This window comes from Macrobrachium rosenbergii, chromosome 8, assembly GCF_040412425.1.
Source record: "Macrobrachium rosenbergii isolate ZJJX-2024 chromosome 8, ASM4041242v1, whole genome shotgun sequence".
Classification (NCBI taxonomy): Eukaryota; Metazoa; Arthropoda; class Malacostraca; order Decapoda; family Palaemonidae; genus Macrobrachium; species Macrobrachium rosenbergii.
The window spans coordinates 35,797,380-35,819,647 of NC_089748.1; the positions used below are offsets into that span (position 1 = coordinate 35,797,380).

Consider the following 22,268-nt stretch of genomic DNA (forward strand, 5'->3'; position numbering starts at 1 on the left):
CCTCAGTAGTTTTTAAGATCTGAGGGCGGACAGACAAGCAAACCCGGCACAATAGTTTTCCTTTACAGAAAACTCAAAAAACGGCGTTTTTCTGCACTTATCCTACACAAGCATCCAAAGTCCAATCACTGATAAAGCAGTCTGAACTAGGGAAGAGGTCAAAGTCCACTTTAAACAGTCACTGATTAACACAAACTTCCGAGCTTCACTTATTCACTCAGGAGAAAGTCAACACCATGCTTAACTTTCAGCTAGCCTTTCCTTAACAAAGCTTTCTCTCTCTTTCTGTCATCTCTGTTCGTCTGTCTGTCTTTAAATGTATTATATATATATATATATATATATATATATATATATATATATATATATATATATATATATATATATATATAATGAGTGTTGTTAGACATAACAGTTGCAATAAAGGTAGTTCACCCATCCCAAGAAAGATCCTAATTTCTATAGTCCGAGTTGGAGATGAGAGTCTTTCACAGCAAAATGATTAACCAGAATGGGTTGGAACAATATCTTTCTTATTTTATTTTCGTTCAAAATTTTAAAAATAATTTGAATGGTATTCTGTAAAAAAATTGACATTTTAACAGATTCTATTGAAACAGTTCATCAAAGTCTAGACCTTGCAGTTCATTTAGTTCCGGAAGAATATATGATCGTTACAAAGAACTGCCAATATTTAGCTTACGACAAATAATTTAAAAATCTGTAAAATAAAAAAAAAAACAAGTAAAAAATGCGCCAAAGTTTCTTCGGCGCAATCGAGTTTTCTGTACAGCCGCTACAGCGTATAATCATGGCCACCGAAATAGATCTACATTTCGGTGGTCTCGGTATAATGCTGTATGAGCCGCGGCCCAACAAACTTTAACCACGGGCTGGTGGTGGTCTATCCTATATCGTTACCAGAAGCACGATTATGGATAACGTTAACCCTAAATAAAATAAAAACTACCGAGGCTAGAGAGCTGCAATTTGGTATGTTTCACGACTGGAGGGTGGATGGCCAACATACAAATTTGCAGCCCTCTAGCCTCTGTAGTTTTTAAGATCTGAGTGCGGAAAGGAAAAGTTGCGGACAGAATAAAGTGAGGACGGACAGACAAAGCTGGCACAATACTTTGCTTTTACAGAAAACTAAAAAACAAGGCGGGAATCGCATTCATATTTTGTTGCTCTATCTTGAACATGAGGCTGTGAGGCATTAATCGTTAATTGAAAGATACAGAATGATTGTTTAGTACTAAACACTCCTACCTCAAACGAACAGACCATTCGTTACTTACAATATAGGCTAAGCGGACGAAACTGCGCCGATTATAACTTCCTCCACACTCTAAAAGCTTGTGTCACTGAACCGTGCGGTCTAGACTCTTAAAATTGCTTCCACATCCACACTCTCTGAGTCAACAGATGTCATCAGCCTAGCTAATGGACTGAAGAACGGTCTAGAGACTCTAGTGGATAAAGCACGGTCTAGAGTCTCCAGACCGTAAAGTCTCTGTGGCATCGCAATATTTTGTCAATTATAGAAAAAAAAGAAGAAGATTTATCTTCTGAATTAATACTGCTGCTTACCTGATTTATTAACACGAACGCTGAGGGTAAGGGAAAAATACAATTGCTGTCAAAATTAAGCAAGTTCGGCTAATACCGGAATCTACGTTGGGCGGTTGCTGATAATAATGGGTTTCGCTTAGGTTATCAGTTAGGGAATTAAAAGCCTGTTTTGCCTTTTTTTATGGGGGAGAATTTGCTGGTAATCAAATAAAGGTTTCTCTAAGTAAATAGTTCAAAGCTAAATAATGACATACGCTGGAAAAGTAATCAAATAAGGAAAGTGGATGAATTCATCAAGAAATACATGACAACTGCCTAACGGATGGTAAGGAGGAACAAAGGGAAAGTATCTTATGAGCCTATCTCGGACCCTCCACAGGCGTATCCCAAAACAACCCATGCCTTCTTATAAAAAAAAAAAAAAACAAAGCACACGTGGACTGTGAGAGAGAGAGAGAGAGAGAGAGAATGTGCAGTTAGACTATCAGCTGGTGTACTTGCAGGTGATAATGTGAAGCGCGAGGACATTTAAAAAATTAACCACCACAGCAACAGTCACACCAAACAGGTGACGCGAAAACTTCGAAATTGGGCAAACAAACAAAAATCACAGAGAAATTAAATAAATATAAACTAGAGGCTAAAAAAGACACGTTGAAGTTATTTAGTCAGTGGTGTTACAAGTTAAGGGCAGTGCTTTCTGGACAGATGCCAGCAATCAGATTACGACTCATATTTGGCTCAGCTAATGCAGTTTATTTTACCTTATTCTGCCTTCATAATCCTCTTCCCTCTGAGAGCTCTTGTCATCATAGAGAGTCTTTAAAATGAGGATGGAGAATGAGCAGTTTCTCTTCGTTTGAATCCTCACTAGACTATCTTTAAGAATACATCACTGTCTTATCTAAATGTATATAATGATACCCATTGAACCCTTTGAAGATGGCTAGATTTTTTTGAGTATTAAGAGCTAAATCCGTGATTATTTATGTTTCTATATGTAATATATTATATATATATATATATATATATATATATATATATATATATATATATATATATTTATGTATATATAAATATATATAAAAAAGTATGCATGTATGTATGCGTGTGTGTATGTTCCAGCATAACTCTGAAATGCATTGATCAATCTCAACCAAACTTGGTATACATATCACTTACTATCTGGAAAAGAATACTGTGGGGGTATGACATCACTAGCACCAAAGGGCACCAAAGGGGGTGGGGGCTTTATCATACCTCATTTTGGTACACATATGACTTACTGTCTGGAAAATAATAGTGTGGGGGGAGGTAAAGACATCTCTGGCACCAAAGGGGGTGGAGGTGGGAAGGGGGAGACATATAAAAATAACTGAAAACGACAGATATTAGTATCTAATCCATAGTTTTCGAGGTCGCTGAGATGAATAGTCACACTCCCGATGTCCTTTAAGTCCAAGTTCAGTCCCCGATAGGAATGGTGGTTGAGGAGGGGTGAAATATAAAACTTCAAAAATGTAACTGATGGAACTATCTTAATAGGTTAACAGGAAAAGGAGAGAGAGAGAGAGAGAGAGAGAGAGAGAGAGAGAGAGAGAGAGAGAGAGAGAGGGGTGTTAGGGAGAGAAAGAAGGAAAAAGTGAGTGAGAGAGAATGAGAAAGAGTTTTTGGATGTCATTCAGAGTTTTCCTGACAGCACTGGGTTGGTCAGCTAGAATATACATATATATATATATATATATATATATATATATATATATATATATATATATATATATATATATATATATATATATACACATATATATATGCCAATACATTCAAGTTTTTACATAGGTTTTATTTCTTACCCTGATTTGAAGGTTTAAATCTCACTGAATTATTTAGGAACAATGACATTCCAAATAGACGGAATTGCGTAAGGAAGTACGGAAGAAATTTAGGAAAACTTGAATTCAAGGGTTTCTCTATATTATTCATTAGCACATTTAGTGCAAATAAAATCAAGGAAATTTTTCTCTGCATTCCTGAAAAACGCGCTCAATATTTACCTTTTTTAATTAATTTCCGTCCAGTGCTATTATAACTCACCCTCTAGGCTTACGAAGTTTCATTGTGACCCACTGATTATCTCACCAGGCTCCTAGGGACTGTTGAAAGCTTCGAAACATTGATATTTTGTGAGATGCTACACCATAACTCCATATATATATATATATATATATATATATATATATATATATATATATATATATATATATATATATATATATATATATATAGATAGATAGATATATAGATATAGATATAGATATAGATAGATAGATATATAGATAGTAACAGGTACGCATATGTCAAGGGGTCTAAGATTGATTGCCGCAATATTCCACACCTGTTGCTGTTTAACTTGGTTACTTCTTGTTGGCATTTATTTATTGCCATCATATTTGGTATTTTAAAACGAATAGAACAGAATACAGAATTTGGGCCAAAGGCCAAGCGCTGGGACTTATGAGGACACTCAGTGCTGAAAGGGATGCTGACAGTAAGGTCTGAAAGGTGATGAATGTGGAGAGTACAGATCAAAGGAATGAAATTGGTTGCAGTCTAGGGGAAAGACGCTGCAAAGGGCCTTAAATAACGCCTACATTGCACCACGTGAGGTGCACTGGCGGCACTAACCCCCCCACGAGGGGCTGAAGGAAGGAAAGAGATATGAATGGCTCTAATGGAAAATAAACATTAACTTACCAGAAGCAATAACATGATATATCATTAGCAGTGTTAATTACAAGTATGTTTAGTTTAACCAGACCACTGAGCTGATTAACGGCTCTCCTAGGGCTGGAATGAAGGATTGATTTATTTTACGTGGCTAAGAACCAACTGGTTACCGGCAACGGGACCTATAGCTTATTGTGGAATGAACCATCATTATAGCGAGAAATGAATTTCTATCACCAGAAATAAAATGTTCTTATTCTTCATTGGTCGGTCGGAGATTCGAACTCGCGGCCAGCAGAGTGATTAGCTAGGAGAAGGAAAAAAAACCCACCCGCCCAACAAGGAGCTGAGTGCTAATTACAGAGATGATGTAATTGGTAGTGGAAAATCAGCCTTTTTTTGGTGTTCTATCAATTTTAGTTCTATAAAGGTGAGGGGAAAAGAAAACGCAATTGCCAAACCGTTCCTGTGAATAAGACACGGTCGGCAGTGGTAATGTCAAACGGTGCATCTGTCGAAAAAGTTACGACAAAAGGGAAATGTTCCCCAGCTACGAATAACAGATGATTATATAGGACAGGAAAAAAAAAATAAAATAAAAAGTAGTTCGCATTTTAAAGACCTGTAACGGGAGGAAAATCTCGCAGTTGCACTATGAATCTAGTTTTAGGAGAGGGTGGAAAGGAAGAAAGAAAAACAGAGAACACGAACGGAGGTACAGTAAAAGGAATGAAAGGGGTTGCAGCTACGGACCGAAGGGACGCCGCAAAGAACCACCGCGTTTGATGCATTCTTTGACTGTGAGACTTAGCCTGGTAGAGAAGGGTTTATAATTATGGTTTATGGAATTGGTTCGTAAACTATGAAACTAATATTATCTATTTTATTTGACGTCGTCCAGCCCGGGGTGATCCTCTCACCTCCAGTAGACCCTATACAGTCATCCGAGCTTACGGAAGGTACATTACGTCGCCAGGGACGGGACTTATCGTCTCGACCTTCTCTATTGGCCGCCATTTTTTGACAATACATATATACCATAATATCCGCATTATTTAATTAAAGTTCTCGGGAGTCCAAACTTCATAAGTTAAGGGTTATTAATACACACTGGAATCTCCAGACTTTATCTGAGCTTGGGAACATCACACCTGGTTTGTAATTAAGGTAGGGGACACCTGTAGTCATATAAGCCTTAAAACCTGATATGTGAAGGACCGTGGTTATAATGACCTCTCTCTCTCTCTCTCTCTCTCTCTCTCTCTCTCTCTCTCTCTCTCTCTCTCTCTCTCTCTCATTTTCTAGAGGTCTCTGTTTCTTATCTTTCCTTATCACCTTCCAGAAATGGCGTCGAACCACAAGCATTATATAAAAGAATGCTATTCAGACACATTAATCAAGTCGGCGGGAGATCGAGATAGCCCTAAATAACTCCAGTCTCATCCTCGAAGGGGCTGACATGTTTCCTTGATGGGCTGACTTCATCTTCATAAGATGATTAAGGATGAGGTTGGAAGACCTGAGCGGACTAAGAAATCGTGTTCTTAACGTGAACTGAATTCAATATAGAATTTAGGCCAAAGGCCACGCACTGGGACCTATGAGGTCATTCAGCTCTCAAACGGATTGACAGTATATGAATCAACCGGTGAAATCTACCGAGTACTGACTGCATTACATTGTCTGCCAGTGACTCGATGCCACTTATCAATAAATGACTGAATACTGACGTTAATTTTAATAATCTCTAGACTCTTGGACTCCAACAAAACTTCACGGCTATATTTAAACAGGCAAAAGGTCCGTCGAAGTTTCTTCTCCGAGTTTTCTGTACAGCGTATAATGCTGTATGAAACTCTCAGCCACGGCCCATGAAACTCTCAGAAGCCGTGGTGGCCTGTGTTGCTGCGGTGGAAGCCGCACGATCAAGGCTAACTTTAACCTTAAATAAAATAAAAACTACTGAGGCTAGAGGGCCGCAATTTGGTATGCTTGATGATTGGAGGGTGGATGATCAACATACCAATTTGCAGCCCTCTAGCCTCAGTAGTTTTTAAGATCTGAGGGCGGACAGAAAAAGTGCGGACGGACAGACAAATAGTCATCTCAACAGTTTTTTTTTTACAGAAAGTTAAAACACCTTAATTCCACCCATCAGAATGCTTTTCACCAACTTGCGAAGGCTGCCTAAGAAAGCGCTCTACTTGAACGTCTCTCTCTCTCTCTCTCTCTCTCTCTCTCTCTCTCTCTCTCTCTCTCTCTCTCTCTCTCCCCACGATCCAGTATAGATGGAATCAAAGTCTTCGATAATTCAGGCATCAGCCAAAGGCGCTGCGTGCACTGCTTAACCTGTGGGCGTGACTGGTATATTCCATCCATGAACTTTCAAGAATAAGTAGGTAAAGGAGTGTTGAAGGAGTATAAGATTTAGTCCGAAAACCAAGCACTGGGACCAATGAGGTCATTCAGCACTGAAAGGGAAATTGAGAGTGAAAGGTCTGAAAGGTGTAACAGGAGGAAATCCTCAAAGCAGTTGCTCTGTGAATCAATTGTTATGAGAGGGTTGAGGAAAGTAAGATGGAAGAAAGAGAATATGAAAGGAGGTACAGTAAAAGCAACGAAAGGGTTTGTAGCTAGGGGCCGAAGGCACGCTGCAAAGAACCTTAGGTAATACCTACAGTGCACCACATGAACTACACTTACGGCATTTGGGGGGGGGGTGGTAGTGCCGTCAGTGCGCCTCACGTGGTGTACAGTAGGCATTACCTAAGGTTCTTTGCAGCGTGCTTTCGGCCCCTATCTGCAACCCCTTTCGTTCCTTTTACTGTACTTCCTTTCATATTCTCTTTCTTCCATCTGACTTACCACCCTCTCCTAACAGTTGATTCGTAGTGCAACTGCTTTGAGGTTTTCTTCCTCTTGCACCTTTCAGACCTCTTATTGTCAATTTCCGTTCCAGAGCTGAATGACCTCATAGGTACCAGCACTTGGCCTTTGGCCTAAATTCTATATTCAGTTCAACTATGAAACAATTGTGAGAGAGGGTTGAGGAAAGTAAGATAGAAGAGAATATGAAAGGAGGTACAATAAAAGGAATGAAAGGGGTTGCATCGCTGCAAAGAACCTTAAGTAATGCCTACTGTATACCGAGTGAGGTGCACTGTGGATGGTTACGATGAAAATGTAGGCAAATTCGTGTAGAACTCAAAAAATAAGACGACAGTGTGTCTTTTTTTTATTTGTTTTTTTATTTTGAAAACCAGTGTGAGAAATTATCAGAGCAATTTATGGCCGTTCACGAAGAACAACAAGAAAAGCAACACAATAGTTTCATCTCCCCTAAAGCGTCATTAGCTGCAATGCGGAGGAGAGAGATATGGAGAGAGATATGGAGAGTAGTCTCAGCTTTCAAGAAGGAAGGAAAAGTTGAATAGCCTGATATGGGAGCAGGAGATGAGAGAATCTGCGAAATATCACACCGGAATAGCACTAGATTTCACTAAACCGATTATATATATATATATATATATATATATATATATATATATATATATATATATATATATATATATATATATAAATAAATCGCTTAATATCAAATTCACGCTACCTCGGGAAAATATCCCCGATGGGGAATTATCACCGAAGGGGAATTTATAAGTGATAAATGGATTGGTACTGCCGGGTCTCGGCTCTTGATGGCTAAGTGGGTAGACCGTCGACTGGAGTCGCTGGATAAGTATCTGCGTCGAGGATCGAGACCCGGCAGTACCAATCCATTTATCACTTATAAAAATTCCCCGTTGGTAGTAATTCCCATCATCGGGATATTTTCCCGAGGTAGCGTGAATTTGATAATAAGCGACATTTGTACCTTCATGAATGTATATAAATCACGGTGTAATAAAAATTTCATATATATATATATATATATATATATATATATATATATATATATATATATATATATATATATATATATATATATATACCATTTTTATCCATATTAGTCAGTCGTAACACGAGGACATCTGGTGGTGGTGGAATATATCAGTTTTGTGTCTGTCTGTTTTGGGAGACAGTCAGAGACAGGAGCCGTCTCATGAAAGGAATGCTTTATCGCCAGGGAAGGAGTTATAACAAGCTCGGAATGACAGAGGCCGGTTTGACAGGTTGATTAATGGTTAAGTCCAAGCGACCCTGTCCTCCATTACCACGGGATGGAATTTTATCAGTTATTCCATCTTTTACCACCCGGTGTTTGGGAGTAGAGCCGGCAGTGCACCACACACGCGGTGCACTGTAGGCGTCACTTTAGGTTCTTTGCGGCGTCCCTTCGGCCCGTAGCTGCAACCCATTCCATTTCTTTTACTGGAACTCCGTTCATATTCTCGTTCTTCCATCTTATTTCCCACCCTCTCCTAAAAACTGTTTCATAGTAAAACTGTAAAAGGTTTTTATTCCTGTTACGCCTTTAAAATCTTTTTACTCCCAGTTTTTCTTTGAGCGCTGAATGACCTCATCATCCCAGCGCTTGGCCTTTGGCCTAAGTTTTACATCTCTATTGCTATTCTATGTTTTATATATGAATAGAAATGACTCTGCAAATGTATTTTATGAAACTCCAGGCACTAGCGGATACGCGGGGGGTTGGGGGGGGGTGTCACCTGGGCACGTGCCCTCCCCCATAAAAAATAATGACAAAATAATAATATTGAAGATTTGGATAATAATAACATAAATGAGAACTATAAAAATGGGAAAAATATAAAATCTATTATAGAAATAAATGTTGAGAAAAAAATTATAATAACAATTACATACATACATATATATATGTATATATTTATGTGTGTGTGTGTGTGTATGTATGTATAATATGAAAATTGGTGCCCGCCTGGCGTACCATTCGTTAGCCTAACATTCAACTCTTTCGCATCCAAACATGTTTCAGCAAAACTGAAATATACTAAACTTTCTAAGTATATACTCGTACACCATTCTCATTAAAATACCTTTAAGTTGCAATACCTTCAAGCAACTTAAAGTAACTTTAGTTCTGGGATACAAAAGACCACAAGGCGCCAGTCACAAGAAAACTGCGTCGGATTGGAAAAAATAAAAATCTCCGTCATCCTTCAGCATAAAAAAAAGGAAGCAACAACTGCGCCATCTACTGGCGTGTGTCGAGAAAGTGCTTCATAATCATGACAATGCATTCCACTGAAGCGTGTTCAGAGGCAATCTCGCGCACAGTGCGCTTCACAGAACACAAAGTGTATTTGCGAGCACTCGTTGTCTTCTAACAATGAAAAATAAAATAAAATAAACAAGAAAGAGAGATGGTAAAAGGAACAAGCAAGTTACGAAAATAACTTTATCGTATACGTGAATGAAACTGAACTGAATATAGAATTTAGGCCTATGAGGTCATTCAGCACTGAAACGCAACCTGACAGTAAAAAAGGATTGAAAGGCGTAACAGGAGGAAAACCTCAAAAGCAGTTGCACTATGAATCAACTGTTAGGAGAGGGCTGAGGAAAGTAAGACGGAAGAAAGAGAATATGAAAGAAGGTACAGTAAAAGAAACGTGAATGAAGTGAGGACCTCACCACTCAAATAAGATATGAGTATCTTTTACATGTTGAGATAAGTAATCAGATTTAATTGCGGCGAGGGAGATGTAAGAAATTCCAAAGAAATGCAACATAACAAAACCCAGGAATTCAAAAAGGGACGAAAGCAAATCAAGTGGAACAAAGCAAATCATGGGGAGGTGATGAAAAACTGCCACTGCCCTTCCCCGCACGAGAGAGAGAGAGAGAGAGAGAGAGAGAGAGAGAGAGAGAGAGAGAGAGAGAGAGAGAGAGAGAAAATCTGTTTCATCCCACGGGAAATTAACTCGCCCTTGCGCTCCCATGAGAGAGAGAGAGAGAGAGAGAGAGAGAGAGAGAGAGAGAGAGAGAGAGAGAGAGAGTTGCCAATATTTACATTAACACAGATGTATGGAAAGAAAACGGGACAGTTATGCTCAAGAGATGGATGATGATTCTGGGAGAAATAAATATACGGTGAATATTAGAGAGCCGGCATATGATGATACCGAAGTCAACGTTATATTTTCTTTCAATACATCAAGAGAAAACCTGTACAACAGCTCTAAGGGCCCCTAGAGAGAGAGAGAGAGAGAGAGAGAGAGAGAGAGAGAGAGAGAGAGAGAGAGAGAGAGAGAGAGGGCATGCTGAACTCTACAAAGCCTACAAGACAAAGAAATATAATCTGTGTATTGCAATTGAAGTCACCTAGCGATTGATCGCACCAACGCTTGCATCACCTTGTAATCTATTCCTTTCAAGAAATGGCAGGAGGAGGAACAAGCAAGCTTTCGTAAGAAACTGGAAATGGTGAAGGTCACTCAGGGCCTTAACGAATAGAAAAAAAAAATTCGTTGGTTCTTTCCACTAATAAGAAATCCTGATTAAAAACAAAGTGAAAGAGTGAGAATGGACCGGGAACTTAAGTAAATCAACGATAACCTGATTTGTCTGGCATCGAAAAGCTTGACTGACGAAGTGAACAAATTTATAAATGGAAGAGTATGAGTTATGCAGAACTGACTTGAAGGCAAAAAAAAAAAAAAAGAGGAAATTTTTGCCTGGAGGCCAATAACTTCCAAGAAACCTAAAGTAGCAAGGCAGTAATTTCATGTGGCACAATAGGACTAGGTGGCTCAGAACAGGCGAGGATTCTTTCAGCAAATGGAATGTGTACCCAATCTCGCACTGATATGACTTAAACCCGCTGACATCTCTCGCTGCTCTAAAGATAAGCTAAGCATTCACTGATTCAGTTGGGAGTTTTATATTAAAATATGATAAATATGTCAAGAACGTACGGTAACAACCAAACGTCAAAGAAATGCGCCTTACCTGAGAGAATGGCGTAGCGATGAGGCGTCCCTGAATATACAGTATATATTCTGTACTTGTTTTTACTCGCAATTTTTTCGTTTATCTACTCTTGGGCGACTCGATTTTCTTTCTTATTTGCGTTGTGATATTACCTCAAAACCTTCGCGCACACGGAGAGTAACAAAGGAAGAGAAATGAGAAATTTGGAAGTGGAAGAGGTGAATGTTAGGCTAATAAAACAGAATATAGAAATTAGGCCAAAGGCCAAGCGCAGGATTTATGAGGTCATTCAGCTCTGAAAGGGAAATTGAAGGGTGTAACAGGAGGAAAACCTCGCAGTTGTACTACGAAACAGCTGTTAGAGAGGGTGGAAAGTCAGATGGAATAGAATATAAACTGAGGTACAGAAAAAGGAATGAAAGAGGTTGCAGCTAGGGGCCGAATAGGGACGCTGCAAAGGACCTTTAGTAATGCCTACAGTACACCACGTGAGGTGTACTGACGGCACTAAGGGCTTAGGCTAATGCAATTCTAATTGTACTAAAACAAGGGAAATCTACAGCGAACGGTCTGGTGAAGTTCAGACGTCACTGCACCTAGCCAAGGCCGGTGAGCTTATCTTGCGCAACGGCTCCAATCATAAAGATCATTGTCTCCAAAGAAACTTGAATATTATGCATCAACTTCTACACCACCAACCTCTGACCTGAGCACTGAGCTTGTGCAATGACCCCAGCTGCAGTCACATCCCTTGTGGTCTAAGAGATACGATAACATTAGCTAAAAATGTCTAAAAACTATACTTAAGTAAACCTTAAATGATTCTTAGCCTATCCTAGCCTATTTCTTCAATCATTCGATTCCATTTATTCTCGAGTTGATCAGAGCTGCATCCCAAATGCCATTTTGATTAGTAACGACAAAAACCCTTTAAAATTCTAAGAGATTACAACATTCATATGTTGAAAACTAGACAATAAAATGAATAAAAATTTCACTCAAACGCTGTAAAGCGTAAATAAAAATATATTTGAGCCTCAGTGTTTGTGCATGAATAAATACAAAGATATCTTCTCTTTCTTATACATTCAGTGAAAACAGAAAAGGATTATAACCACTTGACTTTGTAATACCAAGGGGGAAAGTCACTAGACGAACGGAGAAAGATTATAAAATTCTGACGTTGATTTAAGCCTTGGAGACAGAGCAACATTTCAAAGATCACAAGTGACAGTCACTCAGACTCTTAAAGTTTGTAACATTCTTATACAAAACCGAAAGATGAAAATGCCAAGACCACCTGCTTCAAATTCATTATCACCACATCGCGCTCGGCATTTTCCGGCCCGTGTCACAAATAGGCCTAAGTTCTTCCACTGGAATTCCACTTGTTTTTCCGGAAGGTTGGAGAAACCCCGCCTATCGGTCAATGACCCCATCGGCTGGTTACGCCTTTTTTTCTAATAAAACACAATAATGACACAGTAGCTTTCATACGCATAGCGAACTTTCACATCTCTCCCTTGAAAAACCTCTTCTTCCCTGACCAGTCCTTGAAACTTCACCATGCCTCTTGGGCTCAATCTCCCCCTCCTCCTTCCCCCAAAAGCCCCCTCCCCACGGATAACTTCCCTCCTTTAACGTCTTTTCGCGCTCTCTCGATCTCGACTGAGACGTGGAGGGGAGGCCAACGATTTATAAATCTCCCTTGAACCTTGTGACGTAAGGAGTCGTTGCTGCGTTCTTACGCCTTCTTCTTTATTCTAAAAATAGGACGGCCAACAATTTCACCTTTCTCATACCAAGATTCACAAGAACGGAAAACAGTCATCATTCATTAAAAGGTTATGATTGTCTATGTCTGGTCAAAACACGCATATAGCCTAAGTAAACGTCCCATTTAGGTTAAATGTTTAAAAATGTAATATTCAAAGTATAAGCATCACAAAGAATGTTATTTATCAACAAATATATCTAGCCAGAGTCATAATCAGGAGACAGCACTGTTGACAAAACAGAGAATAGCACTCGCGTATGCTAATAGCAATGACAAAACTGAAGACAGGTCATGACGACGGAATGATGGAATAGAGATTTTACTCGGTCATTTCAAATGGAGCTAAATAATTAATCAATATTTACCAACCATGTAAAGGAAAGATAGATGAGAGAGAGAGAGAGAGAGAGAGAAAGAGAGAGAGAGAGAGAGAGAGAGAGAGAATGATTACAGGAACTATGATATAAATTAGTAATTATCAAGAGCATTATTAGTTTTGCGTGTCTGAAAAAGTGCCCAGTTGGTTGGGATCTTTTAGTAAATTTAGAATTGAATAGAACTGAATACAGAATTTAGGCCATAGGCCAAGCACTGGCACCTATGAGGTCATTCAGCGCTGAAACGGAAATTGACAGTAAAAGTTCGAAAGGCGTAACAGGAGGAAAACCTCAAAGCAGTTGCACTGTGAATCAATTGTTAGGAGAGGGTGGAGGAAAGTAAGATGGAAGAAAGAGAATATGAAAGGAGGTACAGTAAAAGGAACGAAGGGGGCTGCAGCTAGGGGCCGAAGGGACGCTGCAAAGAACCTTAAGTAATGCCTACAGTGCACCGCATGAGGTGGTGCACTGACGGCCCTACCCCCCATACGGAAGTTAATAAATGAAAACCATTATAATACTATGATATTTAAGTTACTTGGTTTGGGTGTAGAAAGCGGAGCCTTTGTGCAGAGATCTCGAGTGAACAGCAAAATCAAAGGAAGAAGCCTTAAAAACTGTTTGAGACCTGAAGGTCTGGAATGGAAAGTAGAGGCTTGAATATCAATGCGAACAAAGGGAACGTATAATCAAGGCCACCGAAAACAGATCTATCTTTCGGTGGTCTAGGTATAATGCTGTATGAGCCTCAGCCCATGAAATTTTAACCATGGCTCGATGTGGCCTATCCAGTATCGTTGCCAGAAGCACGATTATGGCTAAATTTAACCTTAAATAAAATAAAAAATAGTGAGGCTAGAGGGCTGCAATCTGGTATGTTTGATGATTGGAGGGTGGGTAATCAACATACCAATCTGCAGCCCCCTAGCCTCAATAGTTTTTAAGATCTGAGGGCGGACAGAAAAAGTGCGGACAGAATAAAGTGCGGACGGACAGACAAAGCCAGCACAATGGTTTTCTTTCACAGAAAACTAAAAGACAGTCAAGAAAGCTGCCATCCGACTGAGAGCACCCATCTTAACATCCGAACTTAACCTCTACCTTGAGTACCGTTCAAATTATTGAACTATTAATTATGTGGGTGTGTGCAACCCCTATAACCCCACAATTTGCATAACATAAATTCACGTTCCTTACCTTTGTCCTAAAAGTCGAACGTTATGGTCCATCTTTCTAAGATGTCTGAGGCTCCTTCCTCCAATACTTGAGTTTCAGTATCATTTAGCAGCTTCAAGCAGGATGTTGTGAAGCCGTTTCCTCTCTCGCGCTGGGGAATATATGCACAATTGTAATAAATGATAAAAAGTTATATAATTATCTAAGATTTTTGTTGCTGAAACATTTTACCTGGTGGAGAAGATATTCCAACACAGATATTACTATGAATATTGTATTTTTTTTTCACTTAACAGCTGATATGAAAATAACATCTAGGCCACTGGACAAGCACTGGGATGTATGAAGTCAATCAGCGCTGAGAATTAAGTTGAAACAAATGTAAAGAGAGGGTGGAAAGTAAGATGGAAGAGAGAGAATATGAACGGAGGTAAAGTAAAAGGAATGAAAGGGGTTGCAGTTAGGGACCGAAAGGACGCTGCAAAGAACCTTAAGTAATGCCTACATTGTACCGAGTAAGGTGCAATGACGCCACAACCCACCTACGGGTTAGTGCGGCTATGGTAACGTTTAATATTCATTCGGAATCACTCAACGATCTGGAATGTGCACCTGCGTCTGGATCACCAAAGCATCGCGAATGATTAATACTGAGGTGCATTGATTCCTCTCTAAGTCTAGGCCTAGAGACACATTCACTCCTCTCTAAGTCTAGGCCTAGACACACATTTACTCCTCACTAAGTCTAGGCCTAGAAACATACTCCTAAGTCTAGGCCTAGAGACACATTTACTCCTCACTAAGTCCAGGCCTAGAGACACATTTACTCCTCAATAAGTCTAGGCCTAGAGACTCGTCAAAAAGGATGATCTCTTGCTCAAAAAAAAAAAAACAAAACTGTATGGGCTATTGATTTTTCTAAAGCACTCTGAAAATAACTTTCCAATCTCTGAACAATCACCTTTCACACAAGGTAGCCATTCTGGAAGTGAGCAGATCACTACCGGATCCAGAAAAATTTCATGGGGGCCCATTAATTTTATATTACACATATATGTATAAATAAGAAAATAAATAAATATATATATATATATATATATATATATATATATATATATATATATATATATATATATATATGTTATATATATATATATAATTGTTATTTTTTCCTCAAAAGTTTATTATTTCAATAATAGAATTTTGACTTTTTCCCATTTTTATATTTCTCATTTATGTTTTTATTATCTAAATCTTCAGTAGTATTATTTTGTCATTTTTCGTTTGGGGGGAACGTGCCCAGGTGGCCCCCTCCCCCGGGATCCGCTAGTGGAACAGACCTTCCTGAATTCTTGCAGCATTTTGAAAACATCTGGGTAGTTATTAAGGTTACGAATTTGAATTGTCTTAACTGAGTGGTTATAACGTAAGAGAAAAAATCGTGCGTTATAAGCAGCTCTCATCTTCAAAGCAATATCCATTAAGTTAGAACATCTTGAAAACAACATTACAGTGTTAGCAAGGATATAATGTATTTCATGTCAATTTACAGCGTTTTAAGTCTAACTGTAAATATAAAAATCTTATGTCAAGCCTAAACAATAATAACAATGATGCCGGGAGCAACCAGAGACTCCCACTAATATACTTTAGTTTATCCATCAAATGATTAGCTCCAACTTTTCCGTTTTCTTTTAGAACCTTAAAGAAAATGGATATGAAATTTAAGCGTATACTCTGTTATTTAATTTCATCGATACATTCAAAACCTTCCCTAACGTTATTGGACCAGAGCTTGCCTATACCATCCTGTGAAAAAGCCAATAACAATCATAGGAAACCTGAAATCTGTATTAGCCATAACCTGTGACAGAGTTAATGATATATTAATACCATTAATAACGTTCGAAATATTATTTACAACCCAAATGCGCACGTGCAAACATAGGCCTAGTTAACAAGCTTTTTCCCTTTATTTTTCGTTCTGGAAACTAATAGCACGCTATAAATCTTAAAAAGAGTTTTTCTAAATCAAATGATTTCATGTAAACACCAGTTACCAAGTGAAATTTGGGGAAATTTGTATACCCCTATATGTATGCAATCATGACAATTTTAATCAGAGAATAGAGAAAGCCTTCATATCCACTGCCTATGAGTATTTTTAGTAAATATATATTGTGAAACATGCAGTATGTTCCTCTTTATTTCTATTACACGGCATTTCATTTACATCTTGCTATACCAGTAGGCTATGTCGTGAAACCTAACATTCTTTTTCTCCCAATAGTCATAGTTTTTGTTTTAAGAAAATTATCAATGCTTGTGAAGGGTTGCATAACAAGCAAGCCCTCAAAAGTACTTCGGATGGGAATCGTATGTTCTGTAACTTTATTATGTTAAGAGCAGTTGAAATAATTCTGTTATCAGAGTCCCTGCATACTCAATTAGGGAAACAAAACGAAGACCTCATTCCTTAGTTTGACTAAAAGATATAATTTTATAGACTATACCTGTTTCCATAAACTAACGAGTTTCATTAAGTCATTACACTGCTAGATTTAAACCTTCAGTTTTTCCTATAATATCAAATATTTCTGGAAACTACTCTCAATAAAAATGAGCAATTTTTGTTGAATGAAATAACTTTATTATCTAAATTCCAACATTCCATTTAGCTGCTTCTAGTACAGGGAAATCTCCATATTGCTTGGTTAGGGACAATATCTTTTATTTATTACCTTGTCAGACCGACTGAATTCAAACATTTATGGCACACGTGGAAACCTAGGCCGATCCGAGACATCATTTTTTTTTCCATGCAATTTTTAGAATTTGGCAACAAATTTTATCGTCTCGGGAGGAAGTGGCAAAACTGCAGAAAAGCTGCATGCCTTAGGCCTTTTACTCAAGTCGCGCCGTTCTTAAAAGCAAATCAAAGATAGTTCAACAAGGATGCATTCTGACCTAACCTCCTTCAACCTAACCTACACTAGGGTGCCGTGCCCTGACGTGGCCAGTGGCGGAGGGGTAGGGTCCCTCCCCCCCCGTCATATCGTATATAGCAGAACATTTATGTGAATATTGTGCAGTGTTACTGTTACTGTTACCTTCATTTTAAAGGAAATAAAGAGATACGACTATTTACCAAATTGTGAAAAAACGCTTCTCTTAAATCACCTTTCAAGGCTCTACAGGTGGTGAGCCACATATCTAGAGTTAGTTATATAATATAGACTGCTTGCATGCACAGCACTACACAGCGTACTGTACTAAAAACCTGAAGGTGCATCAAGTCACGTGCGGCCCTTATTTATGTTGTCCCCGAGATGGTGTCACCTTCCGGTATTATTTTATAAGTTGCCAATACACGATATGAAATTGTAACCTACATTTTTGAAAAGAGCAGCTCTTCATTCTCATTATTTTGAACCCCATAAACACTATGCGCTAATGATAAATAAAAAATTAATCACATTACGACTTATAAGGTAAGACAATACCGGACCCCCTCCATAGCTAATACGGCAAAATTGTAACCAGTAAACACCCCCCACGTTTTCCATAGCTAATACGGCAAAATTGTAACCAGTAAACACCCATAAGCTACGTTAGGTTGGTATTTTCAGGTTCTTTTATTGCCCTATCATTTCCCAGCCATTTTAGCAAGAAAAACCCAAAATCGTTTTTCAAGCAAAAGTGGCTGGCTGGAGTCTTATTGCCAACTTTTAAAGATTTTCCCTTTCTTCAGCAGGTCTTCATTTTGCACCGCAAACTCTTATAAATTCCACTGTAGCTACTCATTTCCTTTCTTTTCAACAAGCAGTTGTCATAAAAACATTGGTATTATTTTACAATAGTTCCAACTCATTCTATAATAATTATAGTATTATAGATGCATTTTGCATAAAAAATAATTAAACTTTGTCTCTGAACACTTTTTGGGGAAATTCACCGTATTCGAGATATGAATGTTTATATAATCCCCAGCCTCGAAAAATTTCTAAGTGTTTTGTTTACTTTAACACGGACACAGCTTGTGCTCTGATGCGAATTTGTTTTTGTTTAGAACTGCATTGTGGTTCTGATGCTTATGTTTTCCCCCTTAAAATTGCATTGTAGGTAGTTACGCGTTGTCTAGGAGTCACGTGACCTGGTGAAAATCTTACAGGTGTCAGACATTTTTGCTTGTCACTTGGTTGAAGTCTGGCATAGAGTGAGGTTATGTCCAGTCTGTGTTCATCTTGTAACTTTGATTATTTTCGCTTAATTCACGATTTCTTTGAAAATGAAACACGATGCACTGATTTTTAAAGACGACATGGAGTTTTACCTGCAGCAGTACAGTTCAGTTTTACACCAATTTTTACTTGAAGCTGCTAAATTATATCCACCTTTAAGTGACACTCAGCCACCATCACCACCTAGGGAATCATTCTGTAGATGAGCCACGACCATCTTGTTCTGGATATAACCCATCAAAACGATTGCGTCCATCCAAATAAGGTAAATTTGTAATTGTTTTTAAAATAATATCGTAACATGATTTGTAACCCCTATGGCGGGCGCGCAGCGCAACATTACCTCTTGCCAGTATATACGTGCCTGCCAAGAATCCTTATAAATGGGGATAAGGCGCGAAGCGCCGTTCCGCCACCCCCTTGTGGTTAAGGGATGTCAGGCTACATTGCACTAGCCCACGTTGCCTGACTATGGCTTGCTAGGCATGCTATGATTTACCTCATTTTATTCATTAATTCAAATGCTGTTTTGTGTCCATGGTGATTTACCCCACCCAAAACCCGCCATTCCCAAAGGGTCCCTAACCTTGTTGGATGTAGCAGGGGCGTATAGGCTAGTAACCCAAAAACAACTCATTTCCCCAATGTGTATTACTATCATAACCATTCAGAACACATTAAAACACACATGAAAATACATAATTACTTTAGACAAATGGAGTTGAAACTGTTGTAAAACATTTTTTCTCTCATTTCCCGCACCTTCTTTTGTTTATATTTGCTGTGATGACATTCCAACATAACAGGAACGATAGGAATCGAGAGGAACTATTTTCATTACTTGGTGACTGAGTCTGAGATTGAGCCGCAGGTTGCCAGGTGAACACAACAGCTTATGGCCAGAATTTAAAGAAAATGTGGCCGAAAATGGCCACTTTGGAAAAGCATTTGGCCAAAAATATATCCAAAGATATGAAGTGATTGAATTATGTGAATTAACATACCAACAATTAACTGCTCATAAATCATGCCTATAAATTCGATTACATGTCATCAAAAATACTTTAAATTAAAGTTGAAATATTTTCGGGAAAGGTTTCCTGAGTCCTGCTGACAAAGCCTGACATTCACCACTGATCATTCATGGAGAAAAAGAAGCGATGTTCTTTCGCGTTCGTAGGAGATATATGCCACTGTGGACGTTTAATATTATATATTTCTATTAAAATCATTCATAATGGCTGCTAACTATGCTATTCTCTCGCTGAAACTCGAACAGTTTCACACCTGTCGTATTCAGCGTCTATTTCCTTAACGCTTCCCCCAAATGCTGGTCTTGAACAGCACTGCTTATTTGGGATTCTTAATACGTTGTCATAACCCCATGAGGTGTGCTGATTGTTATATGGGAATACATAATCTAATCTTCGTTTCGTTTGCAAATGAATTCCATTCTTTTCTTATTGTGACTGAACAAAATACCAGTCTTTTTCCACGGAGGTTGTAACATGGCTTGTGTTCCATTTCAGTAAAGCTCTCATTTTTTCAATGAAAGTATGGCAACTGCCGAAATCCGTCGGTTTTGTTTATTGTATGGTTGGAATTACGTGAATAATTCGGGCTCGGACACATGAAAGCAAATGAGTTTTAAGCTAACTTATCCCTGAAAATTTGTATGTTGAAAATTAGACCTAGCATTTTATGTCTGTTTATAAACCGATTTGTTACTACAGCCTTCGGATTTAGCTGCTGCACAATGTCAAGAGAAACTCCATTTTTTTGACCGAATGAAAACTGATTTAAGATTCTAGGGTTCTAGAAGCTAGTTACTTAGTTATGAAAACAGGTTAACCTAACCACTGTGCTAAATATATTAACTTTCACAGGACTGGCCACAAAGGCCTGCTCATATAAATGAAAATAATAACAATGCAGTCTACAGTCAGCGCAGCTTCGTAAAGACTAAACTGTGGGTAAACAGGAGATGTTGATACCAAAAACTCTTTTAAGGAATTTATCCTAGAATTTTCATTCGGTGGTATCTGTGAATAATCAAAGGGTTTCAGTGGTACTTTTGTTTTCAGTAACTGACCTCCAGAATTCAATAATGATATTGGGAATATTTCAGTACCCAGCATCCCTCTTCACTTCCTTCACCAAGAGTAGGAATCAAGTTTTACTTTGTTACAACAGAACCATTCTTCCTGGCTTTACCAAGCAGCCTAATTTTGTTTCACAATATTTAGAGCCCTAATCACTTTTTCTCAGCAAAAGGGAATTTAACAACTATCTTGGGGTGTCTTTGATATTTAAAAAGGCTTCGGTTTCATATGAAATACAAAATGATGACTCAATATATAAATTGAGCTGAGTCAGAGACAACAAATACATAACTACGCCAAGCTCCAGACAACTGTGGCTGCCCTGGTTGCATGTAAAGGAGACTCGGTGACGTCATACCCACTTAAGTGCCTGACGTTGCAGGTGTCCGGAAGCTCCAGACAGGCAGCAAGACAAGTAACCATCGCATTGCGGGAAAGTTTCGGTTGAGAACGACATGGCATAGGGATACAGTATTGTGCTTGTCATATAAAACTGAGTAAAAATGATCTGGTTGCTGGATTACGAATTGAATTTCATCCAGAGGATTGTTATTTTCGATAGTATAGGCCTACATTTAAGTTTTATAACAGTTTTGGTGTAAGTTAACAGACACAGCCTACCTTGTGTGGTAACTGGCGAGGTTCGTAGCAGAGTCGTCCAGAAATAACAGAATCGTAAGAGGTCCTTCATGATGCTGTGTTCGTGTAAACAAAACACAAAAATGACCACAACATAACTAGTAAACAGGAAAGAAGGCAGATAAGTGATTATCTTGTCAGTCCCAATTACCAATTCCAGTTAAATTAAGGATAATGTAGGTAATGAGGTTATTGTTATTAGCGTGGTTCAGAATAAACAGCCGTAGGCCAGCTTGCTCAGCGCACTGTGTTCATAAAAAAACCAAAATTTCACAAAATTAAGGCTAGGCACACACGTACCAAAACAAAACCGCACCACACCACAAACCAGTGGTTATAGAGTGGGCAGTTGGTTATTCATATAGAAAACGCTTGTTAATACTCAGACGAGCCAATTACTGAGGTCGATTTCAACTGGATGGTATCACTCACACAAATGTCGTCATGTGTGGATGAGCATATCACTGTTATCAGTCAGAGAACCAGTGGCTGCCGACAATGGATCCTGCTGAAACAACTGAAGATTCATTTAACACCGAGTAGTTTATAGAAGAGAACCCAAACACCCTCTTCCTATGAGGTCTCCTTCTTCGACGTAATAACGTCCATAGCAGAACCTCTTCAAAATCCATGTTGGTACTAGCTTGAATGCCTGCGTCTGTCTGTTGTTATCACGGACTTCAATCGACCACTATACAGTGGTTCCTTATAGGCGACAGCAAAACCACTCAAAAATTGCAAA

At 38.6% G+C, this 22,268-nt stretch overlaps 1 protein-coding gene across 2 annotated transcripts in view; it reads right to left on the reverse strand.

The window, feature by feature from the left end:
• PCB (Pyruvate carboxylase) overlaps positions 1–21,962 on the reverse strand; it is a 98,663-nt gene extending 76,701 nt beyond the window's left edge. The window contains exons 1-2 of one of the 2 annotated variants that reach the window (XM_067107496.1): positions 21,509–21,962; positions 14,566–14,695 (exon numbers count right to left, since the gene is read on the reverse strand). The gene's annotated coding sequence lies outside the window, so the exon portion shown is untranslated. Of the gene's footprint in view, positions 1–1,301; positions 1,432–14,565; positions 14,696–21,508 lie in introns of those variants that run through there. The other variant, XM_067107495.1, reaches the window with a different exon arrangement.
• Positions 21,963–22,268: the final 306 nt, after the last annotated feature.